Source organism: Hyla sarda, unplaced genomic scaffold (assembly GCF_029499605.1).
Source record: "Hyla sarda isolate aHylSar1 unplaced genomic scaffold, aHylSar1.hap1 scaffold_2146, whole genome shotgun sequence".
Classification (NCBI taxonomy): domain Eukaryota; kingdom Metazoa; phylum Chordata; class Amphibia; order Anura; family Hylidae; genus Hyla; species Hyla sarda.
The window spans coordinates 12,373-32,927 of NW_026608813.1; the positions used below are offsets into that span (position 1 = coordinate 12,373).

Consider the following 20,555-nt stretch of genomic DNA (forward strand, 5'->3'; position numbering starts at 1 on the left):
AATTTCCTGCTTCAAGTTTGGGCTGCGGCAAATTTTTTGCCGCAGCGCAAACTCCTAGCGGGAAATTCACCGTAGCACGCCAGTGTGAATGTACCCTAAAAACACTACACTACACTAACACATAATAAAGGGTAAAAGACTACATGTACACCCCCTTACACTGTCCCCCCCCCCCCAATAAAAAATTAAAAACGTCTTGTACGGCAGGGTTTCCAAAACGGAGCCTCCAGCTGTTGCAAAACAACAACTCCCAGCATTTCTGGACAGCGACTAACTGTCCAGGCATGCTGAGAGTTTAGCAACAGCTGGAGGCACCCTGTTTGGGAATCACTGGCGTAGAATACCCCTATGTCCACCCCTGTGCAATCCCTAATTTAGTCCTCAAATGCGCATGGCGCTCTCTCACTTCGGAGCCCTGTCGTATTTCAAGGAAACAGTTTAGGGCCACATATGGGGTATCTCCGTACTCGGGAGAAATTGCACTACAAATTTTGGGGGTCTTTCTTTCCTTTTACCGCTTGTAAAAAGGAAAAGTTGGGGGCTACACCAGCCTGTAATTTTAAAAAAATTAAAAAAAAATTTACACTAACATGCTGGTGTTGCCCCATACTTTTTATTTCCACAAGCGTTAAAAGGAAAAAAAACACCCCCAAAATTTGTAACGCAATTTCTCCTGAGTACGGAAATACCCCAGATGTGAGCAAAAAATGCTCTGCGGGCTCACAACAAGGCTCAGGAATGAGAGCGCACCATGTACATTTGAGGCCTAAATTGGTGATTTGCACAGGGGTGGCTGATTGTACAGCGGTTCTGACAAACGCAAAAAATAAATACCCACATGTGACCCTATTTTGGAAACTACACCCCTCACCGAACGTGACAAGGGGTATAATGAGCCTGAACACCCCACAGGTGTTTGACGAATTTTCTTTAAAGTTGGATGGGAAAATGAAAAAAAATATATTTTTTCACTAAAATGCTGGTGTTACCCTAAAATTTTCATTTTCACAAGGGAAAATAGGAAAAAAGCCCCCCAAAATTTGTAACCCCATCTCTTCTGAGTAAGAACATACCCCATATGTGAATTTAAAGTGCTCTGCGGGTGAACTACAATGCTCAGAAGAGAAGGAGCGCCATTGGGATTTTGTAGAGAAAATTTGTCTGGAATTGAAGGCCACATGTGTTTACAAAGCCCCCATAGTGCCAGAACAATGGACCCCCGACACATGTGACCCCATTTTGGAACTACACCCCTCACGTAATGTAATAAGGGGTACATTGAGAATTTACGCCCCACAGGTGTCTGACAGATTTTTGGAACAGTGGTCCGTAAAAATGAAAAATTAAATTTTTCATTTGCACAGCCCACTGTTCCAACGAGCTGTGGGGTGTAAATACTCACTGCACCCCTTGTTAAATTCTGTGAGGGGTGTAGTTTCCAAAATGGGGTCACATGTGGGGGGTCCACTGTTCTGGCACCACGGGGGCTTTGTAAACGCACATGGCCCTGACCATTCCAAACTAATTCTCTTTCCAAAAGCTCAATGGCGCTCCTCCTCTTCTGAGCATTGTAGTTCACCAGAACTTTCACAGAAAGAAAGCCGTTCACTGCGGCATCTTGGTCATTAGATCGGTCAGCCTGGTCCCAACCGGAGTGGTTGTGGTGCAAAACTGTGCAGCTAGGAAAAAACCGCCAGTAAGTGCCCGCTGCATTCACCAGCACAGAAAGCCATATATGCCAGCGGAAAGCCGCCACATAAATGCTGCACGTGCTGTATTCCGCAACTATGCAAATATATCTAGCACATCCTGCAGCCTGTTCACACCTATTGTGAAAACATTCATTTCAGCTGGGATTACACTTGGCGTGTTTGTCATAAAAAACACCATGCTCGCTGCGGGCACATGTTAGGTTGGAATCAATAGGGTAATATGAAACACCAGACACTAATGGGGGTTTCTTCATCCTTTTATGGTGTTTTTAGGCTATCAAATCTGTGGGATGCCGAGAGCATGTTTATTTTTTATTTTTGGGGGGGTATTTTCTCACTATTTTTTTTTTTATAGAAATCCTTCAGTCAAATGATGAAAGAATCACATGACTTGTAATGAGAAAAGCCAGAGGGAAAAAAAACACCAAAGAAAAAACACTTCCTATAATAATAATAATAATAATAATAATAATGATGATGATGATGATGATAATAATAATAATACACATTGGGACAGATGTATGAAAACCTGTGCAGAGGTCAAGTGGACCAGTTGCCCATAGCAACCAATCAGATCACTTCTTTCACTTTTCAGAGGCCTTTTTAAAAACTGAAAGAAACTACCTGATTGGTTGCTATGGGCAACTGGTCCACTTTCCCTCTTCCCTGGTTTTGATAAATCTCTAAGACCCCCCCCCCCCCCCCCCCCCCAGTGCTTTTAGCAAAAATAACACAAAGATAGCTGAGAAAAGACATGAGGAGGAAGATTTTGATGTTTGTTTGTTTTTTTGCAAAAAAAGAAAAAAACATCAAACAAGAATTGTGTTTGTTCCTAGGCTTAGGCTGTGATTAAAAACAACATATAAATGGTGTTTTTCAAAGCCCACATTGCTTTATTTCTGGTGCTTTTCCCCCCTTTCGACAGACATCTGTCCAGCTATTGCAAAGCTACAACTCCCAGCCAGTGGCGGATCCAGGGGGGTGCAACGGGGCAATTGCCCCCCCCCCCCCCCCGAGATTGCTGCCCCCCCCGCTCCCTAGCATGGTGGAGCCGAAGCTGTAAGCTCCGGCTCCACCATTCACTAACCCAGTGTTTTTCAACCACTGTGCCACGGCACACTAGTGTGCCGTGACATAGTGTAAGATGTGCCGTGGGAAAAACACCCGCCGGGTGTTTTTGCCGCGGGACACCTCTGTGTCCCGAAAGATGCTTTTGGGACACAGGGATGCCTCTAAGTCCCTGCGGCCCCGAGTTTACTTTAAAAACGCGGGGACGGCCGGGAGGTAGCGCACGCAGGGACGTCACTGACGTCCCATGCGTGCACCCATAGCAACAATCGCAGAGGACCGGAGCAGCGAGGAGGACGCGCGCTGTCAACTTGGTAAGTGTTTCCAGCGGCGCGTCACCTTTGGTGTTCCGAGCACCGCTCCTCCGGTCCCGGGACCTACTTGTATAGCCGGACCGGAGGAGTGGTGCTCGGAACACCGAAGTGGGGCAGTACACAGGCATACAGCCTTCAGTAATACACTGTATGGCTGAAGGCTGTATGTTTGTGGGGGAACTGCACCTAATGTGGGGGGACTATACTGGGCCTAATGTGGGGGGACTATACTGGGCCTAATGTGGGGGGGACTATACTGGGCCTAATGTGGGGGGGACTATACTGGACCTAATGTGGGGGGACTATACTGGGCCTAATGTGGGGGGACTATACTGGGCCTAATGTGGGGGGACTATACTGGGCCTAATGTGGGGGGACTATACTGGGCCTAATGTGGGGGGACTATACTGGGCCTAATGTGGGGGGGGACTATACTGGGCCTAATGTGGGGGGGACTATACTGGGCCTAATGTGGGGGGGACTATACTGGGCCTAATGTGGGGGGGGGGGCTATACTGGGCCTAATGTGGGGGGACTATACTGGGCCTAATGTGGGGGGACTATACTGGGCCTAATGTGGGGGGGACTATACTGGGCCTAATGTGGGGGGGACTATACTGGGTCTAATGTGGGGGGACTATACTGGGCCTAATGTGGGGGGACTATACTGGGCCTAATGTGGGGGGGACTGTACTGGGCCTAATGTGGGGGGGGGAACTATACTGGGCCTAATGTGGGGGGACTATACTGGGCCTAATGTGGGGGGACTATACTGGGCCTAATGTGGGGGGGGGACTATACTGGGCCTAATGTGGGGGGGACTATACTGGGCCTAATGTGGGGGGGGACTATACTGGGCCTAATGTGGGAAGACTATACGGGGCCTAATGTGGGGGGACTATACGGGGCCTAATGTGGGGGGACTATACTGGGCCTAATGTGGGGGGACTATGCGGGGCCTAATGTGGGGGGACTATGCGGGGCCTAATGTGGGGGGACTATACGGGGCCTAATGTGGGGGGGACTATGCGGGGTCTAATGTGGGGGGACTATGCGGGGCCTAATGTGGGGGGACTATGCGGGGCTTAATGTGGGGGGACTATGCAGGGCCTAATGTGGGGGGACTATGCGGGGCCTAATGTGGGGGGACTATACTGGGCCTAATGTGGGGGGGACTATACTGGGCCTAATGTGGGGGGGGACTATACTGGGCCTAATGTGGGGGGGGCTATACTGGGCCTAATGTGGGGGGACTATACTGGGCCTAATGTGGGGGGACTATACTGGGCCTAATGTGGGGGGGACTATACTGGGCCTAATGTGGGGGGGACTATACTGGGTCTAATGTGGGGGGACTATACTGGGCCTAATGTGGGGGGACTATACTGGGCCTAATGTGGGGGGGACTGTACTGGGCCTAATGTGGGGGGGGACTATACTGGGCCTAATGTGGGGGGACTATACTGGGCCTAATGTGGGGGGACTATACTGGGCCTAATGTGGGGGGGGGGACTATACTGGGCCTAATGTGGGGGGGACTATACTGGGCCTAATGTGGGGGGGGACTATACTGGGCCTAATGTGGGAAGACTATACGGGGCCTAATGTGGGGGGACTATGCGGGGCCTAATGTGGGGGGACTATGCGGGGCCTAATGTGGGGGGACTATACGGGGCCTAATGTGGGGGGGACTATGCAGGGTCTAATGTGGGGGGACTATGCGGGGCCTAATGTGGGGGGACTATGCGGGGCTTAATGTGGGGGGACTATGCGGGGCCTAATGTGGGGGGACTATGCGGGGCCTAATGTGGGGGGACTATGCGGGGCCTAAAGTGGGGGGACTATGCGGGGCCTAATGTGGGGGGGACTATAGGGGGCCTAATGTGGGGGGACTATGCGGGGGCCTAATGTGGGGGGACTATATGGGGCCTAATGTGGGGGGACTATACTGCCAACCTAATGTGGGGGGACTATACTGCCAAACTAATGTAGGGAGACTATACTGCCAACCTAATGTGGGGGGGACTATACTGCCAACCTAATGTAGGGGGACTATACTGCCAACCTAATGTGGGGGGACTATACTGCCAACCTAATGTGTGGGGACTATACTGCCAACCTAATGTGGGGGGACTATACTGCCAGCCTAATGTGTGGGGACTATACTGCCAGCCTAATGTGGGGGAAAATAAGATATATGCAAGATAAGATATATGCAGTGTGCATAGGAATTTGTTCATATATATATATATATATATATATATATATACATATATATATATATATATATTTTTTTTTTACTATAGTCCGGTCCTCCAAGGAGACAAGTGCAGTAAGTACTGAGTGACAGTGAGACAGATAAATAGATATAGTGCAGTGCGTTTTTTCCCTCTTTTTTTTTGCTCGTCAACCTCGGTAGCGGTGCCCCGCGAAAAAAATTTTTTACGAGGTGTGCCACGACCCGAAAAAGGTTGGGAAACACTGCACTAACCTTACACACACGCTGTGAGTACACAGCGTGTGAGCTGCGGGGACGAGATCCACTAAAGGCCGGCGCGATGACGTCACATCATCGCGCCGGCGCCTGGAGGACCCGTCCCTGCGGCCTGCATACTGTAAGTAAGGGTATGCTCAGGGTCCAGGGGATTATGGAAACAGGATATGCGCCACTGTTAGGAGGAGGGGGGTCAGAGAAAAGGGAATATTTAATGAGGGTCTGCAGCAGGGACGTGCACACATAGGAGTGAAAGGGGGCTGGAGCCCCTGCCCTTTTCCTCACCTGCCCCTCTAGTGCCCTCACAAAAGGAGGTGCAGACTCAGGCTGACAAGTGAAGTAAAAAGGATCCATTGCTGGAGATTTGTATGTGGTTTAATGGAGGGTGCTGTGCCCTCCCTGCAGCAAGGGGGCGCCACTCACCCTGTCATTATCTGCCATTTCTTTGCTTCTCTCCACACGGAGGAGACAGGAGCAGAGGAGGCAGAGGGAGGCAGAGGGAGGCCCCGCCCACAACATGTCCGGCCACAAACCAGTCTAAGCAGCCCTTACTGTAAGTAACTGTAAATATATGTGAGTGATTGTATGTCAGTGTGTGTGTATATATATATATATATATATATATATATATATGTGTGTGTGTGTCTATCTCTATGTATGTGCAGAGAGGGATGGATGGGGCCTTACTGTAAGTAACTGTAAATATATGTGAGAGATTGTATGTCAGTGTGTGTATATATGTGAGTGATTGTATGTCAGTGTGTGTGTATATATGTGAGTGATTGTATGTCAGTGTGTGTATATGTATATATGTGAGTGATTGTATGTCAGTGTGTGTATATGTATATATGTGAGTGATTGTATGTCAGTGTGTGTGTGTGTGTATGTATATATGTGAGTGATTGTATGTCAGTGTGTGTATGTATATATGTGAGTGATTGTATGTCAGTGTGTGTATATATGTGAGTGATTGTATGTCAGTGTGTGTATATGTATATATGTGAGTGATTGTATGTCAGTGTGTGTATATGTATATATGTGAGTGATTGTATGTCAGTGTGTGTGTGTGTGTATGTATATATGTGAGTGATTGTATGTCAGTGTGTGTATGTATATATGTGAGTGATTGTATGTCAGTGTGTGTATGTATATATGTGAGTGATTGTATGTCAGTGTGTGTATGTATATATGTGAGTGATTGTATGTCAGTGTGTGTATGTATATATGTGAGTGATTGTATGTCAGTGTGTGTATGTATATATGTGGGTGATTGTATGTCAGTGTGTGTATATGTATATATGTGAGTGATTGTATGTCAGTGTGTGTGTATATATGTGAGTGATTGTATGTCAGTGTGTGTGTATATATGTGAGTGATTGTATGTCAGTGTGTGTATATGTATATATGTGAGTGATTGTATGTCAGTGTGTGTGTATATGTATATATGTGAGTGATTGTATGTCAGTGTGTGTGTGTGTGTGTATGTATATATGTGAGTGATTGTATGTCAGTGTGTGTATGTATATATGTGAGTGATTGTATGTCAGTGTGTGTATATGTATATATGTGAGTGATTGTATGTCAGTGTGTGTGTGTATGTATATATGTGAGTGATTGTCAGTGTGTGTGTATATGTATATATGTGAGTGATTGTATGTCAGTGTGTGTGTGTGTGTATGTATATATGTGAGTGATTGTATGTCAGTGTGTGTATGTATATATGTGAGTGATTGCATGTCAGTGTGTGTATGTATATATGTGAGTGATTGCATGTCAGTGTGTGTATATGTATATATGTGGGTGATTGTATGTCAGTGTGTGTGTATATGTATATATGTGAGTGATTGTATGTCAGTGTGTATATGTATATATGTGAGTGATTGTATGTCAGTGTGTGTGTGTATATGTATATATGTGAGTGATTGTATGTCAGTGTGTGTATATGTATATATGTAAGTGATTGTATGTCAGTTTGTATATGTATATATGTGAGTGATTGTATGTCAGTGTGTGTGTATATGTATATATGTGAGTGATTGTATGTCAGTGTGTGTATATGTATATATGTGAGTGATTGTATGTCAGTGTGTGTATATGTATATATGTGAGTGATTGTATGTCAGTGTGTGTGTGTGTATATATGTGAGTGATTGTATGTCAGTGTGTGTGTGTGTATATATGTGATTGATTGTATGTCAGTGTGTGTATATGTATATATGTGAGTGATTGCATGTCAGTGTGCGTATATGTATATATGTGAGTGATTGTATGTCAGTGTGTGTATATGTATATATGTGGGTGATTGTATGTCAGTGTGTGTATATGTATATATGTGAGTGATTGTATGTCAGTGTGTGTGTGTGTATATATGTGAGTGATTGTATGTCAGTGTGTGTGTGTATATGTATATATGTGAGTGATTGTATGTCAGTGTGTGTGTATATGTATATATGTGAGTGATTGTATGTCAGTGTGTGTATATGTATATATGTGAGTGATTGTATGTCAGTGTGTGTGTATGTATATATGTGAGTGATTGTATGTCAGTGTGTGTGTGTATGTATATATGTGAGTGATTGTATGTCAGTGTGTGTATGTATATATGTGAGTGATTGTATGTCAGTGTGTGTGTATATGTATATATGTGAGTGATTGTATGTCAGTGTGTGTGTATGTATGTATATATGTGAGTGATTGTATGTCAGTGTGTGTATATGTATATATGTGAGTGATTGTATGTCAGTGTGTGTGTGTGCATGTATATATATATATATGTGAGTGATTGTATGTCAGTGTGTGTGTATGTATATATGTGAGTGATTGTATGTCAGTGTGTGTGTATGTATATATGTGAGTGATTGTATGTCAGTGTGTGTGTATATATATTTGAGTGATTGTATGTCAGTGTGTGTGTGTATGTATATATGTGAGTGATTGTATGTCAGTGTGTGTGTATGTATATATGTGAGTGATTGTATGTCAGTGTGTGTGTATATATGTGAGTGATTGTATGTCAGTGTGTGTGTATATATGTGAGTGATTGTATGTCAGTGTGTGTGTGTATGTATATATGTGAGCAAGTGAATCTATGTGTATATGTATGTATGTGTATGTATGTATATATGTGTGTATCTATGTGTATATGTGTGTATGTATGTGTGTCAGGGATGTGGAAATCCTATAGCCCGACGCCCAGGACAAGTAGTTTTGGGCGCCGGGCAGGTGAATTGTTTATAGATTTAGCCCTGTATCGGGCAGGGACAGACAGACTTCCCCCCCCTTATTTTTCTTTAATGTCGGTGTGAGGCGCAGGAGCCGATGGAAGTCTACACCTCACACCGGTGCTCAGAGTGTATGGAGGGGGCGGCGGCCTCCAGCTGACTGCAGAGCCCCCTTATCTCCCCTCCCGGAGGATGGACGGAGCTCAGAAGACACAGCAGGGGGAGAGAGAGGATGTAGACAGCTCCGTGCACAGCTCCATCCCCCGCACACAGCTCTATCCCTCCCCCTCCCCCTGTCTCCACAGGACCTAATCCACCACGGGGAGGTTGCTTGTTTGCACGGGGAAAACACAGAGCAGGGGGGGAGGGGGAGGACGGAAATCTGACCTCACACCGGCCGGGACTACAGCTCTGATGTCCACTCATGGCGGCTCAGGTGAGGAGACCGAGAATACAGGCGGCGGCAGGAAGGGTGGTTGTATATGTAGGGTGTGAGTGTATGTGTGATGTGTGTATGTAATGTATGATGGGGGGCAGGTGTATGTATGATGTATATGATGTATATGATATATGATATGTATGATATATATGATATGATATGTATATGTATATGATGTATATGATATATATGTATGGTGTATATCAGTGTTTCCCAACCAGGGTGCCTCCAGCTGTTGCAAAACTACAACTCCCAGCATGCCCTGGGCATGCTGGGAGTTATAGTTTTGCAACAGCTGGAGGCACCCTGGTTGGGAAACACTGGTGGATATGTATGGTGTGAGTGTATGTGTGTATGATGTCTATGTGTGATGTGTATGTAATGTATAATGTGTGTATAATGTCTATGTGTGATGTGTATGTAATGCATGATGTGTGTATGATGTCTGTCTATGTATGATGTGTGTATAATGTCTAAGTGTGATGTGTGTGTATGTGATGTATGATGTGGGGGGGCAGCGGCAGGTGTATGTATGATGTGTGCATATGTATGGTGTATATGTATGGTGTGAGTGTATGTAATGTATGATGTTGGGGGGGGGGTGCAGTGGCGGGTGTGTGTGTGGCGGGTGTAGGAGCGGACTGTCACGTCGAGCCATCTAATTTTATTTATTTTTAGTGGCACCCGCACTAAATTGCACCCCCAGAATCCCCCAGCTGCAGAGCCATAGGCTGCATCAGGGCATGCTGGGTGTTGTAGTTATCTAGTAACTAAATGCAACTTCCAGCATTTTCTGACACAAAATGCAGCACATAAACTGGAGAAGCAGAACCCCCCCCCCCCAGTAACACATAAGTCCCTATTGAGACTGAAAAATAGTGATTAAAATATTTTATAAAGTGCGTATACATGTGAATAAGCCCCTTTCCTAATAAAAGTTTCCAATTTTCTTTAAATAAAAATAATGTACAAAAATAAACATAAGTGGTATCGCTACATGTGGAAATGTCCAGACTATTAAAATATAATGTTAATTAAACCGTACAGTGAACGGTGTAAATGTAAAGAATAGTCCAGAATTGCTAATTTTTGGTCACTTCATATGAGAAATGTTTTATAAGGTGATCAAAAAGTTACATCTAGACTTTTCTGGGCTTGTCTGGGGTGTAAGAGGAGCTACAGCTCTCCCTCCGCTAATAGCCTGGCATGCTGCGATCACCTATTAACCCATTAGATCACCGCTGTCAGCAGTGTCTAAAGGGATCTTATATCCATCCCTGGTGGTCTAGTGGGGGGGGATCAGACTATTTTGGTTGAAATTATTTCATCAACCAGGACAAGTAGATTTTCTTGAGGGACAAGTAGATTGTGTTCCGCTTTAGTCCCTTGGACAAGTAGTTTTTTTTTTTATTTCCACACCACTGTGTGTGTATGTATATATGTGTGTATGTGTGTGTATGTATGTATGTGTGTATGTATGTGTGTGTATGTATGTATATATGTGTGTATGTGTGTGTATGTATATGTATGTATATATGTGTGTATGTGTGTGTATGTGTGTATGTATGTATGTATGTGTGTGTATGTGTGTGTGTGTATGTATGTATATATGTGTGTATGTGTGTGTATGTATATGTATGTATATATGTGTGTATGTGTGTGTATGTGTGTATGTATGTATGTGTGTGTATGTATGTATATATGTGTGTATGTGTGTGTATGTATATGTATGTATATATGTATGTGTGTGTATGTATATATGTGTATGTGTGTGTATGTATGTGTGTGTGTGTGTATGTATGTGTGTGTATGTATATATGTGTGTGTGTATATATGTGTGTATGTGTGTATGTATGTATGTATGTATGTGTGTATGTATATGTGTGTGTATGCATATATGTGTGTGTGTATATATGTGTGTATGTATGTGTGTGTATATATATGTGAGCAAGTGAATCTGTCTGTGTATGTATGTGTATGTGTATGTATGTATATATGTGTGTGTGTGTGTGTGTGTGTATATATATATATATATATATATATGAGCAAGTAAATCTATGTATGTGTGTTATCTGTGAGTGATTGTATGTGTGTACCTGTATGTATGATGTGCCTATTGGCTATATCTTTTAGTATATATTCCATGTTGTATGTATGTGTCAGTGTCTCTATGTATGTGTGTATAATACCTATGTACTGTATGTGTGTATATTACCTATGTACTGTATGTGTGTATATTACCTATGTACTGTATGTGTGCATATTACCTATGGACTGTATGTGTGTATATTACCTATGCACAAATGTGTGTATATTACCTATGTACTGTATGTGTGTATATTACCTATGTACTGTATGTGTGTATATTACCTATGTACTGTATGTGTGTATATTACCTATGTACTGTATGTGTGTATATTACCTATGTACTGTATGTGTGTATATTACGTATGTACTGTATGTGTGTATATTACCTATGTACTGTATGTGTGTATATTACCTATGTACTGTATGTGTGTATATTACCTATGTACTGTATGTGTGTATATTACCTATGCACTGTATGTGTGTATATTACCTATGTACTGTATGTGTGTATATTACCTATGTACTGTATGTGTGTATATTACCTATGTACTGTATGTGTGTATATTACCTATGTACTGTATGTGTGTATATTACCTATGCACTGTATGTGTGTATATTACCTATGTACTGTATGTGTGTATATTACCTATGCACTGTATGTGTGTATATTACCTATGTACTGTATGTGTGTATATTACCTATGTACTGTATGTGTGTATATTACCTATGTACTGTATGTGTGTATATTACCTATGTACTGTATGTGTGTATATTACCTATGCACTGTATGTGTGTATATTACCTATGCACTGTATGTGTGTATATTACCTATGTACTGTATGTGTGTATATTACCTATGTACTGTATGTGTGTATATTACCTATGTACTGTATGTGTGTATATTACCTATGCACTGTATGTGTGTATATTACCTATGTACGGTATGTGTGTATATTACCTATGTACTGTATGTGTGTATATTACCTATGCACTGTATGTGTGTATATTACCTATGCACTGTATGTGTGTATATTACCTATGTACTGTATGTGTGTATATTACCTATGCACTGTATGTGTGTATATAACCTATGTACTGTATGTGTGTATATTACCTATGTACTGTATGTGTGTATATTATTACCTATGTACTGTATGTGCCTTTATGTTATGTGCTTGTATTTATTGTATGAAGCACATTATTAGGGAATTAATAGAGGAATGTAAGCACAGTATATAGGGAATTTATGGAAGCACAGCATATATTTCATTATATTGGAACATTATATTTTTATGTATGCTGGCACTGTGTGTAGATCCTTAGGGTGCGTTCACGTGTGCCTATTTTTGCTGCAGATTTTGCTTCTCATTGACAATGGGAAGAGAAATCTGCTAAAGCAGATCTGCAGCAGATCTGCAGCAGAAAATACGCACGTGTGAATGCACCCTTAGTGGTGGCACAGTATAGTTAAATAATAGTGGCACAGTATATAGTTCATTAATGTTGGCACAGTATATAGGGAATTAATATATGAATGGTGGCACAGTATATAGTTCATTAATGGTGGCACAGTATATAGGGAATTAATAGATGAATGGTGGCACAGTATATAGGGAATTAATAGATGAATGGTGGCACAGTATATAGTTCATTAACCCCTTAAGGACGCAGGACGTAAATGTACGTCCTGGTGAGGTGGTACTTAACGCACCAGGACGTACATTTACGTCCTAAGCATAACCGCGGGCATCGGAGCGATGCCCGTGTCATGCGCGGCTGATCCCGGCTGCTAATCGCAGCCAGGGACCCGCCGGCAATGGCCGACGCCCGCGATCTCGCGGGCGTCCGTCATTAACCCCTCAGGTGCCGGGATCAATACAGATCCCGGCATCTGCGGGAGTTCGCGATTAAAATGAACGATCGGATCGCCCGCAGCGCTGCTGCGGGGATCCGATCATTCATAACGCCGCACGGAGGTCCCCTCACCTTCCTCCGTGCGGCTCCCGGCGTCTCCTGCTCTGGTCTGTGATCGAGCAGACCAGAGCAGGAGATGACCGATAATACTGATCTGTTCTATGTCCTATACATAGAACAGATCAGTATTAGCAATCATGGTATTGCTATGAATAGTCCCCTATGGGGACTATTCAAGTGTAAAAAAAAATGTAAAAAAATGTAAAAGTAAAAGTAAAAAAAAAGTGAAAAATCCCCTCCCCCAATAAAAAAGTAAAACGTCCGTTTTTTCCTATTTTACCCCCAAAAAGCGTAAAAAACATTTTTTATAGACATATTTGGTATCGCCGCGTGCGTAAATGTCCGAACTATTAAAATAAAATGTTAATGATCCCGTACGGTGAACGGCGTGAACGAAAAAAATTTTTAAAAGTCCAAAATTCCTACTTTTTTAATACATTTTATTAAAAAAAAAATTATAAAAAATGTATTAAAAGTTTTTTATATACAAATGTGGTATCAAAAAAAAGTACAGATCATGGCGCATAAAATGAGCCCCCATACCGCCGCTTATACGGAAAAATAAAAAAGTTATAGGTCATCAAAATAAAGGGATTATAAACGTACTAATTTGGTTTAAAAGTTTGTGATTTTTTTTAAGCGCAACAATAATATAAAAGTATATAATAATGGGTATCATTTTAATCGTATTGACCCTCAGAATAAAGAACACATGTCATTTTTACCATAAATTGTACGGCGTGAAAACAAAACCTTCCAAAATTAGCAAAATTGCGTTTTTCGTTTTAATTTCCCCACAAAAATAGTGTTTTTTGGTTGCGCCATACATTTTATGATATAATGAGTGATGTCATTACAAAGGACAACTGGTCACGCAAAAAATAAGCCCTCATACTAGTCTGTGGATGAAAATATAAAAGAGTTATGATTTTTAGAAGGCGAGGAGGAAAAAATGAAAACGTAAAAATTAAATTGTCTGAGTCCTTAAGGCCAAAATGGGCTGAGTCCTTAAGGGGTTAATAGTGGCACAGTATATAGTTCATTAATAGTGGCAAAGTATATAGGGAATTAATAGATGAATGGTGGCACAGTATATAGGGAATTAATAGATGAATGGTGGCACAGTATATAGTTCATTAATAGTGGCACAGTATATAGTTCATTAATAGTGGCACAGTATATAGGGAATTAATAGATGAATGGTGGCACAGTATATAGTTAATTAATAGTGGCACAGTATATAGGGAATTAATAGATGAATGGTGGCACAGTATATAGTTCATTAATGGTGACATAGTATATAGGGAATTAATAGATGAATGGTGGCACAGTATATAGGGAATTAATAGATGAATGGTGGCACAGTATATAGGGAATTAATAGATGAATGGTGGCAAAGTATATAGTTCATTAATGGTGGCACAGTATATAGGGAATTAATAGATGAATGGTGGCACAGTATATAGTTCATTAATAGTGGCACAGTATTTAGTTCATTAATAGGGGCACAGTATATAGGGAATTAATAGATGAATGGTGGCACAGTATATAGTTCATTAATGGTGGCACAGTATATAGGGAATTAATAGATGAATGGTGGCACATTATATAGGGAATTAATAGATGAATGGTGGCACAGTATATAGTTCATTAATGGTGGCACAGTATATAGGGAATTAATAGATGAATGGTGGCACAGTATATAGGGAATTAAGGGGAGGTACAGTATATAATTAAAGGGAAACTGACAGGCTGTTTACTCGCACTAAACCCAATACACTAGGTTACAGTGCAGTATACAAAAATTGGTCTTTCCATTTTCTAGGTATTGCCCCACATTGCTAGTATGCGAAGTCAGTCTTGTGCGCAATGGAGGCGGAGCTTCCCTGCCTCCATCCTGTATGCTGTGCTATGCCTCGCCATCTTTGTATATTTATAATTATTTTTTTTGCCAACTCTAGTATATTGTAGACTGTAAGCATATATTAGTGTGGTGTCCATCTCTTCAGTGTAAGAACCAGAGCTGTGTGGAGATTCCTGCGTAAGGTGGGTGATTGGTGATGGGTGATTGGTGATGGGTGCTGGGTGATGGGTGCTGGGTGATTGGTGCTGGGTGATTGGTGCTGGGTGATTGGTGCTGGGTGATTGGTGCTGGGTGATTGGTGATGGGTGCTGGGTGATTGGTGCTGGGTGATTGGTGCTGGGTGATTGGTGCTGGGTGATTGGTGATGGGTGCTGGGTAATGGGTGCTGGGTGATTGGTGCTGGGTGATTGGTGCTGGGTGATTGGTGCTGTATGATTGGGGATGGGTGATGGGTGATTGGGGATGGGTGCTGGGTGATTGGGGATGGGTGCTGGGTGATTGGGGATGGGTGCTGGGTGATTGGGGATGGGTGATTGGGGATGGGTGCTGGGTGATTGGGGATGGGTGATTGGTGCTAGGTGATTGGGGATGGGTGATGGGTGCTGGGTTATTGGTGCTAGGTGATTGGTGCTGGGTGATTGGGGATGGGTGATGGGTGCTGGGTGATTGGTGCTAGGTGATTGGGGATGGGTGATGGGTGCTGGGTGATTGGTGCTAGGTGATTGGTGCTGGGTGATTGGGGATGGGTGAAGAGTGCTGGGTGATTGGGGATGGGTGATGGGTGATGGGTGATTGGTGCTAGGTGATGGGTGCTGGGTGATTGGTGATGGGTGCTGGGTGATTGGTGCTAGGTGATTGGGGATGGGTGATGGGTGCTGGGTGATTGGTGCTGGGTGATTGGGGATGGGTGATGGGTGCTGGGTGATTGGTGCTGGGTGATTGGGGATGGGTGATGGGTGATTGGTGATGGGTGCTGGGTTCTGTCATATAGAGCTCAGGTGGGGGCATATAGGGGGAGATTTATTAAAACCTTTGCAGAGGAAAATCCTTCCGCAAAACGATCTGATTGGTTGCTATGGGCGACTGCACCGCTCTTTCTCTGCACAGGTTTGATAAATCTCCTCTATAATACAGTATATTATAGGGCAGCTGTCATATCTTTTCTGTAAATAAGACTGACAGCACAGCCAAAGTGTATATACACATGGCAGACCTTCATAGAAACTGTTCTTGACTCGATTTTACAAAAACACCAACTTTTATGGGGGCTAAGAATGTCGAGAAAGCCTGGCGGGAGTCCACTGTGTCCCTGGGCCGCAGCACATCTGCCCATTAAGTCTGGCAGACGTTTTTTAAATTATGAAAAGTGCCCTCTTTTTTACTTGAGCCCCTGCCCTCCAAAATGTCTGTGCACGTCCCTGGTCTGCAGGGCAAAGCACAGGGGGCATTATATGTGAAGAGCACATGACAGGGGGCCCCCTGTCCTGTGCCCTTCACATATAATGCCCCCTGTGCTGTGCCCCTCACATAATGCCCCCTGTCCTGTGCCCTTCACATATAATGCCCCCTGTGCTGTGCCCCTCACATAATGCCCCCTGTCCTGTGCCCTTCACATATAATGCCCCCTGTGCTGTGTGCCCCACACATATAATTTATATGTGTGGCACAGCACAGGGGGCATTATGTGAGGGGCACGACACAGGGGACATTATATGTGAGGGGCACAGCACAGGGGGCATTATATGTGAGGGGCACAGGACAGGGGGGCATTATATCATATAATGCCCCCTGTGCTGTGCCGATCACCCAATGCCCCCTATGCTGTGCAACACATATAAATTATATGTGTGGGGCACACAGCACAGGGGGCATTATATGTGTGGGGCACAGCACAGGGGGGCATTATATGATATAATGCCCCTCACATATAATGCCCCCTGTGCTGTGCCCCTCACATATAATGCCCCCTGTGCTGTGCTCCTCACATATAATGCCCCTTGTGCTGTGCCACACATAAAAATTATATGTGTGGGGCACAGCACAGGGGGCATTATATGTGTGGGGCACAGCACAGGGGGGCATTATATGATATAATGCCCCCTGTTATGTACCCCACACTTATAATGCCCCCTGTGCTGTGCCCCTCACATATATTGCCCCCTGTGCTGTTCCCCTCACATATATTGCCCCCTGTGCTGTTCCCCTCACATATATTGCCCCCTGTGCTGTGCCCCTCACATATAATGCCCCCTGAGTGGACAGGACATGGGGCTTTATATGTAAAGGGCACAGCACAGGGGGCATTATATGTGAGGGGCGCATGATAAGGGCATTATATGTGCGGGACGCATGATGGGGGCTTTATATATGAGGGGCGCATGATGGATGCATTATATGTGAGGGGCAAAGAATGGGGGCATTATATGTGAAGGGCACAGCACAGGGGGCATTAAATGTGTGGGGCACATGACAGGAGCATTCTATGTGAGGGGCACAGCACAGAGGGCATTATTATGTGGGGGAACAGGACGGGTCATATTATATGTAGGGGCACAAGATGGGGCATTATTACTATATGTGAAGGCACAGAGTGTTTTGCCTTTCAGAAGTATAGTGTATATTGTGAGGAATTTCTGGGGTGGTACGTTTTTTAGGGGCCACAATACATTACGGTATTTTACTCAGAGGGTAGTTACAGCACAGCAAGTTATATTCAGAGAATGCACTGTGTGGTAGTATTAGATTTAGAGGGCACAGTGTGTGTTAGTATTATATTCAGTGGGTACAGTGTGTGATAGTATTATATTTAGAGGGTGCAGCGTGTGATAGTATTATATTCAGAGGGTACAGTGTATGGTGGTATTATATTCAGAGGGTACAGTGTGTTGTATATTCAGGGGGTACAGTATGTCAGAATTATATTAGGAGGGTGTGTGACAGTATTATATTCAAAGAATACAGTGTTTGGCAGTATTATAATAATTATTGTTTTCATATAGAGGATCAGAATGCATTGGCATAGTGAGGAGACGTCTGGGCATCAAGTTCTGCAGAGAGAAGATTTAGCTGGAACAAATCCTGGCGGTATGTACCATCTGAATTAGATAAGGAAAGACTATAGAGAAGACGTCACCTGTAATCACTGATCTCTATAGTGAGGAGAATACACAATGATATCAGTGATTACAGGTGACGTCTTCTCTATAGTGAGGAGAATACACAATGATAAGACGTCACCTGTAGTCACTGATATCACTGCGTATTCTCCTCACTATAGAGCCTTAGCATTTTCCCATTCTGTGGCAATTGGTATATATGATTATTTTTCTGACATATGAGCACGGCCTAAGAGTCTTAAACAAGGTTAGGACTGTATGATACATTTAATAATATTGTAAGTTCCGTAATCTTCTGTCCGCCAACACAAAATACTCTAATAGCGCCCCTCCCGAGACTCGACTCTGGATCCGCCCCTGCTCCCAGCATGCCCTGACAGCCGAAGGCTGAGAGTTGTAGTTTTGCAACAGGTGGGCAGCCACAGGGGATCGGTGTTGCAGTATGTCAATCTAGGGCCATGGTGTCTGATCTTGAACTGGCAGCAGGAGCCATGACCACTTTAAATCAATGGCTGCTGGGACGTATGACTAGTGACATCCTTCGTTCCAGACCGCAACGTCAGGGACGTCACTCGTCAGACGTCCCGGCGGCCAGCGCTGCTCATTGAGCCTACCGGAGTAGCATTGATCTATGTAAGAAACCTATGGGCCGAGGCTGTTGGGGCCACCAAATTATATTACTTATACAGAATGTCTGGTTAGGAGAAACAAATATAACACACCCACAGGGAGTGGCGCCATTTTAATAAAATTTGTCAAAAACCTTAGATAACAGTCATACAGAATATATTAGAAAGCTTTTTTGATTTTCAGCCAATCAGAGAGCAGCACTACTGAAATAGAACTCCCAGGAGGTAACAGCGTGTCACACATGTGATGTCATAACCATTGTCCACCAAAGAGCAGCACTGAGCAGAAATAACACTGCTCCTGTTCATTTTCCATCAGTGAGGGGCCGGTGCTGGACACTGTGTAGGGACGCGGGAATGCAAAGTCATACACATGACTGTGACTGGTAAGTGTTACATTGTTGTGTCCAAAAGGTCTTTAGTGCAGTTCCATGTGTATTTCTATGATAAACATGTAAATAATTTATCTTTTTTTTCTTATCTTAGATGCACTATCTCCAGGACATGGAGTAGCATTTCCGGACCTACAGCAAGACGTTGGATGAAGGCATAGCCCCAGAAATAACACTGGTCCTGTTCATCAGTGAGGGGCCGGTGCTGGACACTGTGTAGGGACACGGGAATGCAAAGTCATGCACATGACTGTGACTGGTAAGTGTTACATTGTTTTGTCCAAAAGGTTTTTATTGCAGTTCCATGTGTATTTCTATGATAAACATGTAAATAATCTATCTTTTTTGTCCCCTATCTTAGATGCACTATTTCCAGGACATGGAGTAGCATTTCGGGACCTACAGCAAGACGTTGGATGAAGGCACAGGCCTAGGAATCATGCACATACACAGAAACATTTGCCCAAATTATAGAGGTAACCTCCTTTAGTATGCCCAGAGGAAGGGCCATACAGTAGCCATGGATTCCCTACAGGTTTCCTCCCCTCTGGAGGTTTTTCCTGTCCTGAGTATTAGTTACTGTACGCTCTTTGTGAGTGATGGGAGGTTACAAAAAGTCCCCTACACAAACATTTTAATAAATAATAAATAAAGTTCCCCTTTTTTTAAACTGTTCTTTGACTTGCTCGACTCATTAATTTATTTCTGTGTGTGAAAATAGAGTTAGCAAAACATGGATGACCAAAGCTGCTCTCCTGCACGATCTGCATAATGCGGTGCAGAGAGAGGCAACTGGTGCTGGGTGGTGCAGTTTATGAGGCAAACGTAGAACACCCAGCAAGTTCCATGCACAAGCCTTTTTCTGATGAATGGGACTCATGCAGGGAACTTGCTAGGGGTCATACGGTTGCAAAGGATCAACTTTTGGGTACATGAACTGTCCCTTAAAGGGGTACTCCGCCTCTAGATATCTTATCCCCTATGTAAAGGATAGGGAATAAGATGTCTGATCAAGGGGATCCTGCTGCTGGGACCCCAGCAATCTCCATGCAGCAACCAAAATTCTAAATAGTATGTTTAGCTCACTGGTTCCTGTGGTGGGATTCGTGACATCATGCCACACCTTCTTGTGACATCACACCACCTCCCATAGACATAAATGGAAAGGGCGTGGCGGGAGGTCACGACCCGCACCACGAGAACCCAGAGTTCTAAATATATTATTTGGAACGCCGGGTGCTGCA

At 43.6% G+C, this 20,555-nt stretch overlaps 1 long non-coding RNA gene across 2 annotated transcripts; it reads left to right on the plus strand.

Moving 5' to 3' along the window:
* The first annotated feature begins 5,663 nt into the window (after window positions 1-5,663).
* LOC130319651 (uncharacterized) lies at window positions 5,664-19,970 on the plus strand. Of its 2 annotated transcripts, none has more exons than XR_008865797.1 (5): window positions 5,664-6,141; window positions 18,174-18,258; window positions 19,104-19,305; window positions 19,406-19,570; window positions 19,673-19,970. It is a non-coding gene; the product is annotated as an uncharacterized LOC130319651 (long non-coding RNA). The 2 variants fall into 2 exon arrangements; XR_008865798.1 differs by lacking the exon at window positions 5,664-6,141 and adding an exon at window positions 8,918-9,245.
* Window positions 19,971-20,555: the final 585 nt, after the last annotated feature.